The 17304-nt window shown below is 38.5% G+C and overlaps 1 pseudogene; it reads left to right on the top strand.

Moving 5' to 3' along the window:
- The window catches only part of LOC114108654 (UDP-glucuronosyltransferase 2C1-like), a 35700-nt pseudogene extending 26393 nt beyond the window's left edge, over positions 1-9307 (top strand).
- The last annotated feature ends 7997 nt before the right edge of the window (positions 9308-17304 follow it).

Genomic DNA, 17304 nt, shown 5'->3' with positions numbered 1-17304 from the left:
ACAAACTTTATTCAAAACCATTATGTTAAGTATAGTTATTAGTGCAATAGACTTTTATAAATGACAGAGAGCCTGGATTAAATGCTGCATGCAGAAAGGAAAATAGGAGAATTTATCACAAAAGAGTATAGTGAGTGGAAGTTCATTGTATGGAAAATTAGAAAGAGGACATGTCAGGTGCAAAGGAACAGTCTAGCAAAACTAACCTATTTAGATTCTTACTGAAGGCACATTAAGGTCATCACGTATCACTTGGGGGATAGTGAAAGAAGAGGTGACAGCTATAAAAGATGATCAGACATCAAGACTGATCTGTTAAACTGACTTAGTAGAGTGCTTGCTAAAATTGGGCAAGGCAGAGATAAAGGAGAACTAAAATCAAATTCTAGTGGAGAATAATTCAGGGAATCCTGACTAGAATTTGGTCAAGGATCTTTGTCAAACTGTAACACAAATATCAAATTTATAATTCTCTCATTTATGATATAGTCTCTCCCTCCTGAGAATCAAAGTCAAATAAAATATCTGTATATCAGGCTCCCATTAACTTTTGAATAGAATATTGCAGAAACCTCCTGATTCTCTTCATCCATTTTATCCCACTTCTCTTCTCTTTTGCCTACTACAACCATATGGGAAAAAAAATCTGGCAAACCATTTCACCACCCATAATACAAATGGCTCTCTATTACTATAGAGTTAAATGCTTAAACAGAGTACACATGTAATTGCTGTAGCCTTTTTGTATGATGCACTCAATATGCAGCAAATTTGGAAAATGCAGCAGTGGCCACAGGACTGGAAAAGGTCAGTTTTCATTCCAATCTGAAAGAAAGGTAATGCCAAAAATTCTCAAGTGAAAGAGAAAGTGAAGTCGCTCAGTCGTGTCTGACTCTTTGAGACCCCATAGACTCCAGGCTCCTCTGTCCATGGGATTTTCTAGGCAAGAGTACTGGAGTGGGTTGCCATTTCCTTCTCCAAGAAGGCTCAAACTATCACACAATTGCACTCATCTCACATGCTAGTAAAATAATGCTCAAAATTCTCCAAGCCTTCTACAAGCAAGGCTTCAACAATATGTGAACTGTGAACTTCCAGATATTTAAACTGGTTAAAGAAAAGGCAGAGGAACAAAAGATCAAATTGCCAACATCTGTTGAATCATAGAAAAGAAAGAGTTCCAGAAAAACCTCTATTTCTGCTTTATTGACTATGCCAAAACCTTTGACTGTGTGGATCACAATAAACTGGAAAATTCTGAAAAGATGGGCATACCAGACCACCTGACCTGCCTCTTGAGAAATCTGTACAGGTCAGGAAGCAACAGTTAATACTGGACACGGAACAACAGATTGCTTCCAAAAATGGAAAGGAGTACATCAAGGCTGTATGTTGTCACCATGCTTATTTAACTTATATGCAGAATACATTATGAGAAATGCTGGAATGAATGAAGCACAAGCTGGAATCAAGATTGCTGGGAGAAATATCAATAATCTCAGATATGCAGATGATACCACCCTTATGGCAGAAAGTGGAGAAGAACTAAAGAGCCTTTTGATGAAAGTAAAAGAGGAGAGTGAAAAAGTTGACCTAAAACTAAACATTCAGAAAACTAAGATCATGGCATCTGGTCCCATCACTTCATGGCAAATAGATGGGGAAACAATGCAAACAGTGTCAGACTTTATTTTTGGGGTCTCCAAAATCATTGCAGATGGTATTGCAGCCATGAAATTAAAAGATGCTTACTCCTTGAAAGAAAAGTTATGACCAACCTAGATAGCATATTAAAAAGCAGAGACATTACTTTGCTGACAAAGGTCCATCTAGTCAAGGCTATGGTTTTTCCAGTAGTCATGTATAGATATGAGAGCTTGACTATAAAGAAAGCAGAGCACTGAAGAATTGATGCTTTTGAATTGTGGTGTTGGAGAAGACTCTTGTGAGTCCCTTGGACTGCAAGGAGATCCAACCAGTCCATCCTAAAGGAAATCAGTCCTGAATATTCATTGGAAGGACTGATGCTAAAGCTAAAACTCCAATACTTGGCCACCTGATGCAAAGAACTGACTCATTTGAAAAGACCTTGATACTGGGAAAGATTGAAGGCAGGAGGAGAAGGGGATGACAGAGGATGATGTTTGGATGGCATCACCGATGCAATGGACATGAGTTTGAGTAAACTCCGGGAGTTGATGATGGACAGGGAAGCCTGGCGAGCTGCAGTCCATGGAGTCGCAAAGAGTCGGACACGACTGAGCAACTGAACTGAACTGAACTGATGCTAACATTCTGGTATGGAAACCCTGCACATCTCACCACCCCTTTCCCATCAACAAAAGTATTTTCCCACTAACAAAAATATTTGGTTTCTTCAGTCCCTCCATTCTTTTTTGTTGATGTATTCTCCTTCCAATAACTTGTCAAATGACAAGTACTCTTCATTGTTTATTCTGCGGGAAAATTCTTAGTTGTCTGTAGAATGACTTACTTGCTGGAATCACTAATTATACTTAGCCTGGAGTAATTAATTGCTACTTTCTTTGGAGCCTATAAGAATTTATATGAGGCCTCATGGCACTGAATTATATAGAAGATGTCACTTAATAGAATTAATGATTTATCATGATTTTCTGTTTCTGACACTCTTACAACTTAGAATAATATATATATATTTTTAATTTTAATCTTTAGGTCATCCAAAAACCAGAGCTTTTATCACTCACTGTGGAACCAATGGGATCTATGAAGCTATTTACCACGGAGTCCCTATGGTTGGAATTCCTATGTTTGGTGATCAGCATGATAATGTTGTTCGTATGAAAGCCAAAGGCGCAGCTGTTGAAGTAGACTTGCAAAGAATGACAAGTGCAGATCTGCTTCATGCTTTGAAAGCAGTTATTAACAACCCTTCGTGAGTAGATAATATATTCTTTTCTAAGAAGAAACATCTTGTTTCTTGAAGAATAATCAGTTTCATAAATTTTTAAATTGACAACTTTTACATAATCACCAGCTCATACCTAATAGCAAATTAGATTATTTAATGTTTCCTAAATTTTGTGAAAGTACTTTGTCACCTACCACTAATGAGTGATAGACTATAATCTTGAACAAATACTACATTTATTTAAAGAAAATAAGCTATTGTTGAAAAGATACAAATTTTTATTAATAACAATACTTTTATATCTTAAAAATTGCAAATATTATCACTATAAAGAGTTTAGGCAATATGACAAAAACAAAGGTAAATAAAAATAAAAACTCACTCAACTCTCCTCATGTAGCTATAATCAATGACAGTTTAGAAACTTCCACTATTTCCTTGTGCTAATTTATAAATAGAAAATAATATAAAGAATTTTGTTTAAAAATAGGACTATATTTGTTAGTTAAAAATTTCTCATATTGGTAGATTTTAAATTGAAACCAGAGAAAGAGAATGAAGGAAAATTGAGAGATCCAAGGGAGGTAGAGAAGACCCCAGCCTCCTCATTCCCTGACAAAGAACAACAATTAGACACTATTCATGAACAAAATCATTTCTGGGAGTACCCTTAAAGGCCATATAAGAAATTTTAGCAACAGAGTAGAACAAAAAAACTGAGATAAATCACACAAGAACAGAATGATGGCAGTTTTATTTTACCAGCATCATCCCCCAAGCCAGCATTACTCATCACCAAGAGAGAACTTTCAGCTAGAAAGAGTTCCTTGGCAGAAAATGAAGAATGAGTTGAGTGACCAATTTCTAAGGCCTTCTGGGGCACAGAAATAGAAAAACAAATTCCAAATTTGTGTGAAGTCACAAGAGATCACAAACAGCCAAAGCAATCCCCAGAAATAATGAAGTTGGAGGCATCCCACTTCTTATTTCAAACTGTACTACAAAGCTATAGTATTTTTTTTTTAAATGTCATTGGAATAAAAATAGGCATACAGACCAATGGAAAGGATTGGGAGCCCTGAAATGAACCTTCATATGTAAAGCTGAAAATATTTGAAAAAAAAAAAAAAGTGAAGAATACTCAATAGGAAAAGTGTTATCTATTCAATAAGTAGTACTGGGGAAACTGAATAATTATATGCAGGAGAATGAAATTTGGACCCCCATATTACGTTACCTATAAAAATTGGCTAGAAATAAACTAAAGACTTAAGCAAAATACCTGAAACCATAAAGCTGTTATCTTAAAACAGGAGGAAAAGTTACTTGACAAGTTTCTTAGAAACAAATTTTGGAATATAACACCAAAAATACAAGGAACCAATGCAAAGCTCAATAGGTGGGGCTATATCAAGCTCATAAACTTCTGCACAGTAAAATAAATTATCTATAAAATGAAAGGGAATCTACCAAATTGGAGAACATTTTGAAAAGTATACATCTGATAAGAGATTAATATACAAATGATATAAGGAACTCATTGCTGCTGCTGCTAAGTCACGTCAGTCATGTCCGACTCTGTGTGACCCCATAGACAGCAGCCCACCAGGCTTCCCCGTCCCTGGGATTCTCCAGGCAGGAACACTGGACTGAGTGGCCATTTCCTTCTCCAGTGCATGAAAGTGAAAAGTGAAAGTCAAGTCGCTCAGTCATGTTTGACTCTTCCTGACCCCATGGACTGCAGCCTACCAGGCTCCTCTGCCCATGGGATTTTCCAGGCAAGAGTTCTGGAGTGGGTTGTCATTGCCTTCTACAAAGTAAATCATTACTCAATAGCAAAAATAAAAATAAAAATAATGAGCAGAGGTACTGAATAGAGATTTTCCCAAAGAAGACATGCAAATGGCAAACAGGTACATGAAAAGGGGCTTCATGTCACTAAGCATCAGGAAATACAAATCAAAATCCCACCTCATACCTGATACAATTGTTGTTGATGCTGTTCATTCACTAAGTTGTGTCCAACTCTATGACCCTACGGACTGCAGCATGCCAGGCTCCTCTGTCCTCCACTATCTCCCAAAGTTTGCTCAAATTCATGTTCATTGAGTTGGTGATGCTATCTAACCATCTCATCCTCTACCGCCCCATTCTCCTTTTGCCTTCAATCAGTGCCAGTATCAGGGTTTCTTCTAATGAGTCGGCTCTTTGCATCAGGTGACCACAGTACTGGAGCTTCAGCTTCAGCATCAGCCCTTCCACTGAATATTCAGAGTTGATTTCCTTAAGATTGACTGATTTGATCTCCTTGTGGTCCAAGAGGCTCTCAAGAGTCTTCTCTAGCACCACAGTTAAAAGCATCAAATCTTTGGTGCTCAGCCTTCTTTATGGTCCAGTGGTAAAGAATCCATGTGTCAATGCAGGTGCCACAGGAGATGCAGGTTCAATCGCTGAGTTGAGAAGATTCCTTGGAGTAGAAAATGGCAACCCACTCCACTATTCTTGCTTGGAAAATTCCTTGGACAAAGGAGCCTGGTGGGCTACAGTCCATGGAGTCTCAAAGAGCCAGACTTGACTGAGCACACATGCACAAAATAACATTCATGCGTGACTGCTGGAAAAATCATAGCTTTGACAATGTGGACCTTTGTTGGCAAAGTGATATCTCTGCTTTGTAATACACTGTCTAGGTTTATCATAGTTTTCCTTCCAAGGAACAAGCTTCTTTTAATTTCATGGCTGCAGTCACTGTCCAGTGATTTTGGAGCCCAAGAAAATTAAAGCTACCACTGCTTCCAACTGTTCCCCTTCTATTTGACATGAAGTGATGGAACTGGATGCCATGATCTTAGTTTTTTGAATATTGAGTTTCAAACCAGCTTGAAACTGTTAGAAAGGCCATCATCAAAACACAAGTTCTAAGAGGTATTGGTGAGGATGTTGGAAAAGAGGAACTCCAGTGCACTCCAGGTGAGAATGTAATTTAATACAGCCCTTATGGAAATTAGTATGGGAACTCCTCAGAAGATTAGCAATAGAACAACTAGATGATCCGCTGGAGAAGGGATAGGCTACCCACTCCAGTATTCTTGGGCTTCCCCTGTGGCACAGCTAGTAAAGAATCTGCCTGCAGTGTGGCAGAGCTGGGTCCAATCCCTGGGTTGAGAAGAAAAGACTACCCACTCCATTATTCTGGCCTAGAGAATTCCATGGACTGTATAGACCATGGGGTAGCAAAGAGTTGGACACGACTGAACGACTTTCAGCGACTTTCACTCACTGAGACTGAGTAATCTCACTTCTGGATATGTATCTAAGGAAATGAAAACAGAATGTGGAAGAGATGTCTTCACCCCAGTGCTAATTGCAGCATGATTCACAATAACGAAGACATGACTAAAACCTAGTATTTGTCAGTGGATGAATAAAGAAGATGTGGTATACGTATGTAAAGGAACATTATTCAGCAAATAGGACAAAGGAAATACTGTCATTTGTGAAACCATGGCACTGTGCCAAGTGAAGTAAGTCAGACAGTGAATGACAAATATTTTTCAATGTCAATTATACATGTAATCTAGAAATTCAAACAGAGAGGAGAGTGGTGTTTTCAGGGCCCAGGACTTGGGAGACTGGTGAGACAAGCTTTGAATAATAAGGCACAGGTCTGAGTAATAAAATAAATAAGTTCTGGGGGAACTGGTGATTAGCTGTGATCATAACAAATAAATTTTCAATAATAAAAGATTACATTTTATTTATATTTTATGTTTTCATATAAATAAATATGTTCTTTGGAAAAGGAAACTATATTAAAATTAAAAGAAGTGCCAGGCTTGGATAGATATTCCTTTAATATCAGATAAATTCATACTAAAATTTTTGCATAAATCTATAAATAAGTATTGACATTAAAGATTAAAATAATTTTTTAAATATTTCATTTTTTTCAATATTGAATGACTTTTCACTATGAAGTCAATTAACGTCCTATCAGTATCTCTCTTTTTGGTTTAACTTATTTTTAACTGGAGAATAATTGCTTTACAATGTCATATTGGTTAGTACCTTACAACAATGTGAATTATCCTTAAGTATACACATATTCCCTCCCTCTTGTGTCTCCTTCTGACCCCCATCCCATCCCATCTCTGTGTCTGTGTGTGTTGCTCAGTCATGTCTGAGTCTTTATGACCCCATGGACTGCAGCCCGTCAGGCTCCTCTGTCCATGGAAATCTCCAGGCAAGATTACTGGAGTGGGTTGCCATTTCCTTCTCCAGAGATCTTCTGACCCAGGGATCAAACCTCAGTCTCCTGCATCTCCTGCATTGTCAGGCAATTTTTTTCTTTTTTTAACACTGAGCCACCTAGGAAGCCCCAGAGCACCAGGCTGAGTTCCCTGTGTTATACAGCAACTTCTAACTGGCCTTATCTAATTTACACATGGTGTCAGTGCTGCTCTTTCAGTTCATCCCACCCCCTCCTACCCTGGCTGTATTCACAAGTGTGTTCTCTATTTCGGCATTTCTATCCGATTGTACAACTGGGGTTATCAGTACAATTTTGTCTATGTTCCAATATTAATACATGACATTTGTTTTTCTCTTTCTGACTTACATCACTCTGTATAACAGGCCCCAGGTTCCATCAGTGTGCTTTAAACATCACATCTTAGATTTGTTTGCTATATTATCAGTGTAATGTTATCAAAGTTGATAACATGCACATCTTGTCCATGACCACAATTTCCAATATCATTTAGCATTAGTTTCAGATTTATATGGATTTAATGATGCAATTTGTGTTTTATCATAGTTTTTCAATTCATTTTATTAACTTTTTATCTGATAAATATTTTGTTACTGTGTCTGTCTTGGAACTTCTGTTGATAGTTTGTTTTCCTGAGATGTATTCAGAGGTACTTATTCACTATATTCTTGTGTATTTAGAAAGACCTCCCTGGTTTTTTAAAACCAAAGGGGAAAAGGGTTTTGTTTAAGTTTTTCTGGTTTATAGTTCTCTTCCTCAGAACTTTTTGCATGCTGTGCCACCATTTTCTACAAGGTAATGTTCCGTATTTTCTATCAATGATGACTGCACTTCAGCGTGGGTGAATAATCCCCCTTCTTCACAAACCCAAGGAAATCGTGCTTCTAAATCAGCCATTCAAAGCCTTAAACTAAAACCCTGGTCTGTTCCTTGACAGAAGTTAGAAGGATTAGTTTTCTAACAATTGCCATCCTTCCATCTCACCACTGCATGTGCAGCCCTCAGTAGCCTGAAGCAAAATTTGCAGCATCTATTCAGTCTCAAGCCCTACTTCTTGCCCAGAGGGTCACATGAAGCCTTTTATTTGCATCTGGAATGTCAGGACCATGAAGATCACAGACCAAAACCATTTCCTGTTACTGTTGAAATCTTATTAACACTGATACTCCAGATCAAACCTGGGGAAGGGTGAAGGGGTGAGAGAAGGGTTCCTTTTTCATAGATCTGCCCTCAATGCTGCTTCCTGACACTGCCATGTTCCCAATGCCACACTCAGCAAGTGAGATCAAAATTCTATATTCTCAAGCTACATATTAATCCATTCTTATTTCTGTACTTTCAGAATGCTATTTCCAACTGGCAATTATTTTCTCTCCTACCTCCAATAATTACTGAGACTCTAAAGCATCCAACACATTCCAACGATAGGCCATCATATCTAGAAATATCTCAAGAGGAAACAAATTGTCATGTGCTTTCTGTAGTCTCAGTGATCTCATTTATCACATCCTATCATATAATTATGCAATATACTTTAAATAATATACAACAGTTTTAGGTATATGGTGTCCTTAATAAACTTTTCAAGTTGTTATTTATATATTCAATTTTAGCTATAAAGAGAATGCTATGAAGTTATCAAGAATTCACCATGATCAGCCTGTGAAACCCCTGGATCGAGCAGTCTTCTGGGTCGAGTTTGTCATGCGCCACAAAGGAGCCAAGCACCTTCGACCAGCCTTTCATGACCTCACCTGGTACCAGCGCCACTCTTTGGATGTGATTGGTTTCCTGCTAGCTTGTGTGGCAACTGTTACATTCCTGGTCACTAAATGTTGCCTGTTTTTTTGCTGGAAGTTTGGTAAAACTGCAAAGAAGAAAAAGAGAGAGTAGCATTATTTATTTATTTATTTATTTTTAGCAGTTAGCCTGGAATCCTTGGAATGGTTCACTGAAGTAACCAGCCATTAATTAGTATAGACTCCTCTCCTACTCCACTGGATTCTTGTCCATTCCTCAGTTTATCAAGCCAAAGATCAAAGACTTTCTCCCAAAATATGCCACATGATTCAGAAATAAGTTTTAAAATAATCTATTCTTGAAGTGGAGAATATAAGCTATTAAACAAATGGAAGTTACTACCATTAAAGTCTCAGTGTTTCATTTATCAATTTCAGCTCAACAAGTTGAGCTGCTGTTTGAGGTCTTAGGAACGTAATGATTAATTCTATTTTCAGTACTGAATGTGTTGAATATTTCCTGAAAATCTAACATGATTTTGGGTTCAGTATATACTCATTATTACTCATTCTCTAAAGAAACTGGACAAGGAGTAGTGCAGAGTACACTTTAGCCAGAGCTTCCATTCCAATCTGGAAGATCAGGAGACTCAGAGTTTCTACTCTGCTATACAACACATTTTGCTGCCTGCTGCCTGCTAAGTCAGTTCAGTTGTGTCCAACTCTTTGTGACACCCTGGACCGTAGCCTGCCTGGCTCCACTGTCCATGGGATTCTCCAGGCAAGAATACTGGAGTGGGTTGCCATTCCCTTCTCCAGGGGATCTTCTCAACCCAAAGATCGAACCTGCATCTCTTATGTCTCCTGTATACACAGGCAAGTTCTTTACCACTAGCGCCACCTGGGAAGCCCTAAAGCACATTTTACACCATCAATTTTCTTTCAGATGACACATCAGACTTTTTCCCATTTGTAAACACTATTTTCTGTCTTTCATTTCAAGATTCCCCTTCATTTGGGTATTAATAGTGATAATACTTCATTTGTATTATATTAATAACCCTTTCTGGCTTCAGAGAAATAGCTGATTATCATATGTTAGCAAGGTTGATGGTACAATGGAGCAAAAGTAATGATTAGAATTTAATACCTATCCTTTTAAATTAACTTAAAAATCTATTTAATTCTTTCCTACATTAATTTTACTTACAAAGTACATATGTGAAAAAGAAGAAGCAAACTACTAAAAAGCTACATTGCAAATACTTTTGGAGGAATATGTATTTCTCAAAAATGCTATTTGCTATGTGGATAATTTCTCCAATAAATGGAAACCCAGGAGTTTGCACATTTCTTCCTTTTCCTTTGTCTCATCACTTTTCCTGGTCGTTTCATGAACTGTACTGTGACCACTAAACTAAGCACAAGTACCTAGACGTCTTATTGACTAGTGCCAGCCAGAAATCTGCAGTAACATGAGGATACAAGTTGATTTTTAATAAAAATAAAGATGTCTTTTCCTTTCTTTTCTAAAAAAATCTATCTTCCAGTATGTTGCCCTTGAGGTCTATCCTCCAGTATGTTTTGACCTTGAGATCAAACAATTATTTGGTCTTACCATGATAGCATTACACAGTAGTAATCAAGTTCATTAAATGATCTATCACAGCTTTTGATATTTATAACCCAAGCTTGTGTCTGTATTTTAAAATAATTATAAATCACTTGGGCAGTTATCTGCTTTTACAACAACAGTGGCATAAATAAGAACAAGGTAAAGATAAATGTAATTTTAGATGTGGAATTAACTATAAAGATATATTCTCAATTTTATGAGGCATTGAATAATTAATGATTTAAAGTATACAGTTTAAAAAGTGTAAACATAATGCTGTCTTGCTTATGATAAAATTAATGTAACAAAACCTACAATTTACCACAGTGCTATATTCTGGCAATAACATAATGTTCTTTCCTAAAATATTCTTTAAAATCAAAATTTAACTTTTTGTTACTTTCTACCAACAAGATATACCTTCACTTTTTTGTTATTACCAAATGAGATAGCATAAAGGAGTTTAAGTAAACTCACGACATGGATACCTTGAACAATTTCTGAGTTTATACAAAAGAACTACCATAGCAAATAAATGAATAAACTCTATCATGTAGAGACCAACACTTTTCACCTGTTTGAATATCTATACATTATTATATTAAATATATTAACAACATGGTAGTAATTTTAGGTATGCACAAGCTAAACCTTTGTAACATGTCATATATATCCAGTTTAAGTTTGATAAAATATTTTTCAGTTTGATGATCTCTGACATTTCTTGTTAATTAAAATAGCATGCTTTGATATACTTCATTTTTTAAATATTTATACTTAATATGTGACTATTTTATGAAATCCTGCTCAAGTTTCTTCTTGGTTATTACAAAAAATCTTTATTTTTTGAATGTTGAATTGTAAGCCAACTTTTTCACTCTCCTCTTTCATTTTCATCAAGAGGCTCTTTAGTTGTTCTTCACTTTCTGCCATAAGGGTGGTGTCATCTGCATATCTAAGGTTATTGATATTTTTCCCAGAAATCTTGATTTCAGCTTGTTTTGCTTCCTGCCCAGCATTTCTCAAGAAGTACTCTGCATATAAGTTGAATAAGCATGGTGACAATATACAATCTTGACGTACTCCTTTTCCTATTTGGAACCAGTCTGTTGTTCCATGTCCAGTTCTAACATATGCTTCCTGACCTGCATACAGGTTTCTCAAGAGGCAAGTCAGGTGGTCTGTTATTCCCATCTTTTGAAGAATTTTCCACAGTTTATTGTGACCCACAGTCAAACGCTTTGGCATAGTCAATAAAGCAGAAATAGATGTTTTTCTGGAACTCTCTTCCTGTTTCAATGATCCAGCAGATGTTGGCAATTTGATCTCTGGTTCTTTTGCCTTTTCTAAAACTAGCTAAAAATATGGAAGTTCACAGTTCATGTCTTGTTGAAGTCTGTCTTGGAGAATTTTGAACATTATATTACCAGTGTGTGTTCAGTTCAGTTCAGTTGCTCAGTCGTGTCCGACTCTGCGATGCCATGAACCGCAGCACACCAGGCCTCCCTTTCCAGCACCAACTCCCAGAGTCCTCCCAAACCCATGTCCATTGAGTCAGTGATACCATCCAACCATCTCATCTTCTGTTGTCCCCTTCTCCTCCTGCCCTCAATCTTTCCCAGCATCAAGGTCTTTTTCAATGAGTCAGCTCTTCACATCAGGTGGCCAAAGTATTAGAGTTTCAACTTCAGCGTCAGTCCTTCCAATAAACACCTAGGACTGATCTCCTTTTGGATGCACTGGTTACATCTCCTTGCAGGCCAAGGGACTCTCAAGAGTCTTCTCCAACATCATAGTTCAAAAGCATCAATTCTTTGGCACTCAGCTTTCTCTATAGTCCAACTCTCACATCCATACATGACCACTGGAAAAACCATAGCCTTGACTAGATGGACTTTTGTTGACAAAGTAATGTCTCTGCTTTTTAACATGTGGTCTAGGTTGGTCATAACTTTCCTTCCAAGGAGTAAGCATCTTTTAATTTCATGGCTGCAATCACCATCTGCAGTGATTTTGGAGCCCAGAAAAATAAAGTCTGCCACTGTTTCCACTGTTTCCCCATCTATTCCCCATGAAGCGATGGGACCCGATGCCATAATCTTCATTTTCTGAATGTTGAGCTTTAAGCCAACTTTTTCACTCTCCTTTTTCACTTTCATCAAGAGGATCTTTAGTTCCTCTTCACTTCTGCCGTAAGGGTGGTATCATCTGCATATCTGAGGTTATTGATATTTCTCCCAGCAATCTTGATTCCAGCTTGTGTTTCTTCCAGTCCAGCATTTCTCATGATGTACTCTGCATAGAAGTTAAATAAGCAGGGTGACGATATACAGTCTTGATGTACCCCTTTTCCTATTTGGAAGCAGTCTGTTGTTCCATTTCCAGTTCTAAGTTTGCTTCCTGACCTGCATACAGATTTCTCAAGAGGCAGGTCAGGTGGTCTGGTATTGCCATCTCTTTCAGAATTTTCCACAATTTACTGTGATCCACACAGTCAAAGGCTTTGGCATAGCATATGAGATGAGGGCAATTTTGTGGTAGTTTGCTATCAAAGCAGTGCTCATAATTCTCCAAGTAGGGCTTCAATACTATGAGAACTAAGAACTTTTAGATGTTCAAGCTAGATTTAGAAAAGGCAGAGGAACCAGAGATCAAATTTCCAGCCACCTTTGGATCATCAATAAAGAGTTCCAGAAAAACTTCTACTTCTGCTTCATGACTATGCTAAAGACTTTGACTGTGTGGATCACTACAAAGTGGAAAATTCTTCAACAGATGAATTGAGGCATCTTACCTGCCTCCTGAGAAATCTGTATGTAGATTATGAACCAAGAGTTATAACTGGACATGGAACACACACTGGTTCCAAATTAGGAAATGAGTATGTACAGGCTGTAAATTGTTTCCTTGCTTATTTAGCTTATATGCAGAGTACATCATGTGAAATGCCTGGCTGGATGGAGCATAAGCTGGAAACAAGATTGCCAGGATAAATATCAATAATCTCAGATAAGCAGATGAGACCACCCTTATAGCAGAAAGTGAAGAGGAGCTAAAGAGCCTCTTGGTTAAAGTGAAAGAGGAGAGTGAAAAAGCTGGCTTAAAACTCAACATTCAAAAAATGAAGATCATGGCATCTGGTTCCACCACTTCATGGCAAATAGATGGGGAAACAAGGGATACCATGACAGACTTTATTTTGGGGGGCTCCAAAATCACTGCAGATGATGACTGCAGGCATGATATTAAAATACACTTGCTCTTTGGAAGAAAAGCTATGACCAACCTAGATAGCATATTAAAAAGCAGAGACATTATCTTGCTGACAAAGGTTTTCTATAGTAAATAGATGGGGAAACAATGGAAACAGTGACAGACTTTATTTTCTTGGACTCCAAAATCACTGCAGATGGTGACTGCAGTCATGAAATTAAAAAATGCTTGCTCCTTGGAAATAAAGCTGTAACAAACCCAAACAGTGTGTTTAAATGCAGAAACATTATTTTGCTAACAAAGGTCCATATAGTGAAAGCTGTGGTGTTTCCAGTAGTCATGTATGGATGTGAGAGTTGCATAATAAAGAAGCCTGAACACAAAAGGATTGATGCATTTGAGCTGTGGTGTTGGAGAAGACTCTTGAGAACCATTCGGACTGCAAAAAGTTTAAACTAGTCAATCCTAAAGGAAATCAATCCTGACTATTCGTTGGAAGGACTGATGCTTAAGTGAAGCTCCAATACTTTGGCCACCTGATGAAAAGAGTGGAATCATTAGAAAAGACCCTGATGCTGAGAAAGATTGAAGGCAGAAGGAGAAGGGGTCAACAGAGACTGAAATGTTTAGATGGCATCACTGACTCAAGAGACATGAGTTTGGGCAAACTCCAGGAGTTGCTGAAGGTCAGGGAAGCCTGTTGTGCTGTAGTCCATGAGGTCGCATAGAGTTGGATACGACTGAGTGACTGAACAATAAAGTGTATATATACACATATGTGAACACAAAGTCACATTCTATACATTATAAAGAAATACTCACATTTTCTGTTTTTAATTTCAAACTTGCTTGCTTTTTAAAATGAGGAAAGCATTTTTTTCTGTCATGTTTTATCTATTTTACCAAAAATAATGATTTTCTGTGTTTCAGATTTATCACACTCCTTACATTTATGAGATTATCAACTGTATTTTAAATGGTAATATAATTGGTAATTAGAAAGGTCTGCTACTTGTAAAATAGGGAACCACAAGTTCTGCAGTTCACGTTGAATTACTATCAACCTTCTGCTTCTCAATTTTATTTCCTTCGCAAGTTCTTTGCTTCTGAATCCACTCCAATTCTACCAAGGTTCTAGTTTCTGACTCCAAACTTAACCAAGGAGACTGAGATCCTAATATCTCATTCTCGGTTCTTTCCCCACAGAGACAGTCTTTAATACTCTCAGATAAAATCGTATATGATATCAGTAACCCATATGGCAACATGGAATGAAAGCACTTTTCACCCTTAAAGGATTTGTCAGATAATAAAAATTATGATTTTTTTTATCAAGGGAAGCCACCCCACTATCCTAGAGAGTCTTTACCACAATCAATATGCTTCAGTTAATTCTTGTCTCCTTTCCAGGCAACCTCCTTCAAAAGGACTTACGCCCTCACTGCTGTTTTTACTGGCCCTGACCTTACAACAGGCCACTGTCCTCCCATGCCAGAGACTCCTGGACACTCAGAGGCAAGTCTAGGTCAGTCTCTTGTGGGGTCACTGCTCCTTTCTCCTGGGTCCTGGTGTGCACAAGGTTTCTTTGTGCCCTCCAAGAGTCTGTTTCCCCAGTCCTGTGGAAGTGCCGTAGTCATGCCCCACTGGCCTCCAAAGTCAAATTCCCTGGGAGTTCTCAGTCCCTTTGCCAAATTCCCAGGTTGGGAAATCTGTTGTGAGTCCTAGAACTTTCTTAGCAGTGTGAGAATTTCTTTGGTATAATTGTCCTGCAGTTTGGGGGTCGCCTGCTCAGTGGCTCTGTGGTGGGGCTAATGGCAACCTCCTCCAAGAAGACTTATGCCACACACTGTGTGTGCCAGATCTGCTGAAGCCAGGGTGCCTGTCCCCAAGGCAGGCCACTGCTGACCCATGCTCCACAGGAGAAACTCAAACACTCAAAGGCAGGTCTGGTTCAGTCTCTGTGAGGTCTCTGGTAGCTAGATGCATATGAATGAAATGATTTCAGCAAGCCCAGATGTTTACAACTTCCATTACATAGATGATCTTTAAATCTTTTCATGTGAGAAATTTAGCTTTTAACAGTAGTCTTTTAATATACAGATCACCTGTCCCTCTTTGCAAAACTTATTATATAGCCTAGCTTCTCTCTTACCTCCTTGGAGTCAGCTTTCTCCATGGTCGCCAAAAATGCTGCCTCTTGGCTCAAGTCCTGATGCTGCTGCTAAGTCACTTCAGTTGTGTCTGACTCTATGAGACCCCATAGACAGTAGCCCACCAGGCTCCCCGTCCTTGGGATTTTCCAGGCAAGAACACTGGAGTGGGTTGCCATTTCCTTCTCCAATGCATGAAAGTGAAAAGTGAAAAGTGAAAGTGAAGTCGCTCAGTCATGTCCGACTCTAAACAACCCCATGGACCGCAGCCTACCAGGCTCCTCCGCCCATGGGATCCTCCAGGCAACAGTACTGGAGTCGGGTGCCATTGCCTTCTCCGTCCTGCTATACCCACCAAATAAAACCTAACTCTCAGCTTTCAGGTTGTGCATATTTTTTCCAGTCAACACTGCAAAAGGAGGTATAATTTCAAAATGCACGTGTAATCAAGTATCTTTTGGGCTTCCCTGGTAGCTCAGCTAGTAAAGAAACTGCCTGAATGCAGGAGACCTGGGTTCGATCCCTGGACTGAGAAGATCCCCTGGAGAAGGGAAGGGCTACCCACTCCAGTATTCGGACTTGTAGAATTTCATGGACTGCATAGTCCATGTGGTTCAAAGATTCAGACACTACTGAGTGACTTTCACTTTCAGTCTTTGCAGTCAGTTCCATATTTTTATAAAATCATCTTAGTTTTGCAAATTTTGCTTTGTGTTCAGAAAATTATATGAATATAAATTAAAAAGGAGATTTTAGTATTAATACCAGGAACAAAAGAATGCCTAGACTCATCCATCAACCAGACTTCATCCCAATGTGCTGTGTGCTATGTCACATCAATAGTGTTCGACTTTTTGCGACTCTGTGGACTGTAGCCTAATGGGCTCCTCTGTCCATGGGATTCTCCACTCAAGAGTACTGGAGTGGGTTGCCATGCCCTCCTCCAGGAGATCTCCCTGACCCAGATATTGAACCTATGTCTCTTATGTCACCTGCATTGGCAGGTGGGTTCTTACCACTAGTGCCACCTGGGAAACCCATTTATTCCAATGGTTTCTAACAAAATGTGAAGCCTGCAAGCAGCACCAGAGGGAGTCCTGCTCTCATTCCAAGAAGTCCTGCACTTGTTACTCAGTGCAGAGTTTGGTAAAAGGCTGAGTCAACAAGCTCTGATTCCAGGTTCAAAATGATGTTCAACTCTGCCTCTGCTCATATTCCCTTTTTCCAGTTGAGTACCATGCAAAGTGGGGAATAGCATACTTGGTGTGTCACCTAAGACAGATGGCATGGGCCACTATGAGTCCTTTTAAATTATAAAATAGAGATTAGAGACCAAAAGTCAGTCTAAAGATGGTTAGTTCCTCTCTGGTTTTAAGTGGGAAGAGGCAAGAGAAATTTAGCCATAGGTTCCTGAATTTACTTAC

The sequence above is a fragment of the Ovis aries genome, chromosome 6 (assembly GCF_016772045.2).
Source record: "Ovis aries strain OAR_USU_Benz2616 breed Rambouillet chromosome 6, ARS-UI_Ramb_v3.0, whole genome shotgun sequence".
NCBI lineage: Eukaryota > Metazoa > Chordata > Mammalia > Artiodactyla > Bovidae > Ovis > Ovis aries.
This window is presented reverse-complemented; position numbering and strand designations above follow the sequence as displayed.